The sequence below is a fragment of the Ceratotherium simum genome, chromosome 1 (assembly GCF_057802395.1).
Source record: "Ceratotherium simum simum isolate JZ-2026a chromosome 1, ASM5780239v1, whole genome shotgun sequence".
Taxonomy (NCBI): domain Eukaryota; kingdom Metazoa; phylum Chordata; class Mammalia; order Perissodactyla; family Rhinocerotidae; genus Ceratotherium; species Ceratotherium simum.
The window spans coordinates 16,496,805-16,500,479 of record NC_141900.1 but is presented as its reverse complement, the minus strand read 5'-3'; the positions used below and the strand labels follow the sequence as shown (position 1 = coordinate 16,500,479).

Here is a 3,675-nt window from a genome sequence, read left to right as displayed (position 1 = left end):
CAATAGAGAATTTTTTGTGTGTGTGAGGAAGATCAGCCCTGTGCTAACATCCGATGCCAATCCTCCTCTTTTTTGCTGAGGAAAATGGGCCCTGGGCTAACATCCGTGCCCATCTTCCTTAACTTTATATGGCATGCCACCACAGCATGGCTTAACAAGCGATGCGGTGGTGCACGCCCAGGATCCGAACTCACGAACCCCGGGCCGCCACCGAAGCAGAATGTGCGCACCTAACCACTGCGCCACCAGGCCGGCCCGTCAATAGAGAGTTTTTTACCTCCTCGCTTGACCAGAGCCAGAAGGCCTTGCTAGATAGCATTCACTTTTACATTATGTAAAGCAGACATATTACTATGTTTTAACTAAAAGTTTGGCTTTATTTAGGATTCTCAAATAACTCTAAGACATGTCAGCTTATTGTGGCTCCAGTGCCGTTAGCTGCCAGGTGGAAAGTGAGCCCAGAAACAGGAAGACTTGGTGTGACCATCTTCCTCAGACTCCTCTCAAAGTGAGAAGGCAGTTAAACCACCCCAGTGTCTCTACGATTTATAGCAGTTTCAAAGGCCGGAAAGTGAAGCCTTCCAACAACTATACTTTTCTCTATCACGGCAAACAGATCCTGAACGACATGACACCAGGTGAGGTTAAGATGTGGGACACCATCTTTTCTTAGGCTTGTCGGCCATTCTTTCTCCTGCAACAGGTTTGTTCTTGGCTGTGATCCAGGCAGACGTTCTCATAAGACACAATGTCCCCCCTGAAGTGTGTTATCTGATGAGAGGAGAGCACCAGGGAGGCAGGCTGCTTCTGTGTGTGCGTAGCTCATATCCCCAACCTGCTACCTTGGTCTTCTCCATGCTCCGTTTTTATCTCCCTTCCCTGATTATGAGGGTAACGCGTGCTTTTTATAAAAATGTGTAAAGACAAAAATAAAAGTTCACCTGTCCTTCACACTACTCAGCAACATCGGTGTGACAGTTCAGTTTCTTTCCTTCTAGTTTGTGTGTGTAATTTACATGATTGTGATCACACTGCCCGTATTATTTATACCCTGTTTTAAAAATTAAAAGATTGGTTTCAGTTTATTGTAGAAATTTTGGAATATCCAGAAATGTATGTAAGCTATCTAGTTATTCACTTCTAGTCTTTCTGATTTATATTTAGTGTTTTATTTTTATCTACTATGATCTTACAGTATATACAGTTTTCTTTATTAAATATTTGCTTTTACTTTATAGCATATGCATTTTCCATGTCGTTAAAAATTATCGATATAATTTTAAGTGGATGTAAGATATTTCATGGAAATATAATTATTATTTAACTTTTCTTCTACTCTCAGACATGTAGACTTTTTCCTAATTTTTAGAGGGAAAATCTACATAATGGAAAACAAGTATTATTATTTCCACAGGGATATATCCTAAGGAAATAATTCCAGTGTGGAATGACTGGGTCAAATGCACGAATAAGATAAGGCTCACGAGGCAGTGCCCAGAATGGCTGTAGCAGTGGTCGCTTGCTACAGTGCACGAGAGTGACCATCTGGCATCGCCCGTGGTGTTAGGAAGCCCTCACAGCTCTCTCAGTCACTGGGGACAGCGACTTTGATAATGTGTAGATTAAATTATTTGTACCAAAGCTCGAAGTTATTTGCAGTTAAAAAACAAATGCAAGCTTGTCAGCAAAGAGAAATAGCAGTGGATAATAATTCTTGGTCTCTATGAATATTTTTAGACATAAATACGTGAATCCATTTTGACAGATTAGTGTGAGTGATAGATCCTATTCTAAAGGCTTTCTTCCTACTAGAAATGATGTAAAACTTTATTTTACAGTTAGGTTCCTTAACCTAAATCTCTTGAGGATGAAATGTAAATCTCTCATTTAAAATGTTATACGTATACGTTGTAATTTTAAAGATATCTTTGTTACTTTAATGGAATGTGATGTTTTTCTCCTTCCCCATCCTCACCACGCAGGATCTGAAGAAGCTGAAGGAAAGCAGGACGGTGAAAAACCACCTCTAGAACTATGAGGACTACTTTTGTTAAAGTAAGTCTTCGAAAATGTAACTGTAACAACAATGAAATTAAACATGGAGCATTTTCGTTGAGTAGATTCCAAGTAAAATTCAAAGAATAGGAGTGTGAGTGAATAGCCAGATTTGCCCTATTTACATTTATTTATTAGTCACATTTTATTAATGTAACATTTCTTAACATTTTCTGAGTAGGTATAAATTTCTGAAGTAGGAAAAATACCTCAGAGTTCCAAATTTCTAAAGAATGAGCATGAGTTCACTATTGCTGACTTAGCCAGAGTGTCTCTGTGTCAGACGTTGTTTATTCACAAACCCTAACTTACTTGTGCTGTGTGGGCTACAGTCCTGTGAGATGTGGTCCTGTTATTGTCTCCATTCACACCTGAGGCCAGTGAGACTAGAGAGGGTGAGTAACTTGTCCCAGGTCACACAGGGAGCAAGTGGCAGAGCCGGGACTCAGGCCCCCCCGTCTGGTTCCAGCGTCCGCTCCAGCCCTGCACTGGAATGTCTCTCCAGTGTTCTGGAGCTTCCGAGATGAAGGATGTGATCCAGTCAGAGCAGCAGCTCTTGATGAGCCTCAACGTGGGCACGTTGTTAAATCCCTTCAGATCAGCAAAGGATATTTCATCCTCAGAGATACAAGGAAGTAAACCGGAAGTAAATTATAGTAGCAGCGAGTCTGCCTGATTATTCAGTCACAGAAGGGAAAAGGAGTGGATGGATCTGGGGTCCTTGGGAAACAGAGGCGGCCAGAATCGTGGTGACCGGAGGCCCCGTGTCTGCATCAGAAGCACCCAACACGCTTCAGCCCCTTCTTTCCACAACAGTGGTTGGACATGAAGCAAAAATGTGGGCATGTGAGTAGCAGATCCTTTTCTAAATGCCTTAGATAAATTCTTGTGTGGCCACAGCCATGGTCCTGTGAGTGTCTGTAACAGCTCATCTGCAGTGCACAGAGATTGTTATAAAGACATAAGGCAAATGGAGCATTTTGCCTTTACACCACATCTCAGATAGTTTTGTGTTCTCTCTTTTCTAGTATGAAAACCCCTCATTGAAAGTCAGTTGGAGGAAAAGAAGGACAGGAGATGGGGTCTCCCTACTGAAGGTTGAAGTGGTGACATCCACTGCTGACTTCACTAACGGCTGATAAAGAATTTATTTACTGTAACACCTCACAGACACTGTACCACAGCCACATACATCTAGTAGCCTGCCTGTGGCTGCTAAGATAACAGAATGATCTGTCTTGTATTCCGAGACTGAGTCTGATCTGTTAACGAAGAGGTGCAGAAAAGTCTTGTGATGTATTCCTTGTCTCAGATTTCCTTTGTATTTCTTTTTTAACACTCTATATTTCCCTCGTGTTTTTTAACTCATGGACATGTGCTCTTTGTACTATTTTAAAGGTAACAAAATCCAACATATCAAAAATATTATTTTTATTTTTCTTGTTTTGCATTAGGTATTTGGAAGAAAGTGTTGGAATTACTAAAGGGGACAAGGAGGGATTGTGAATAAATATAAAAGTTCACGAGATGTTTGGTATTACTTTTAGCATGAAATAGTATCTTTCTCCTAAAGTATGCTTCTGAAATGGTCTAGTACTCCTACTTTGAACCCACACTATG

The 3,675-nt window shown here is 40.9% G+C and overlaps 1 long non-coding RNA gene across 2 annotated transcripts; it reads left to right on the top strand.

Annotated features, from left to right (window-relative positions):
- The first annotated feature begins 479 nt into the window (after positions 1-479).
- On the top strand, positions 480-3,675 carry LOC147918140 (uncharacterized). 2 transcript variants are annotated; one of them, XR_015553026.1, is made up of 4 exons: positions 480-638; positions 1,983-2,055; positions 2,679-2,901; positions 3,084-3,675. It is a non-coding gene; the product is annotated as an uncharacterized LOC147918140 (long non-coding RNA). The 2 variants fall into 2 exon arrangements; XR_015553032.1 differs by lacking the exon at positions 2,679-2,901.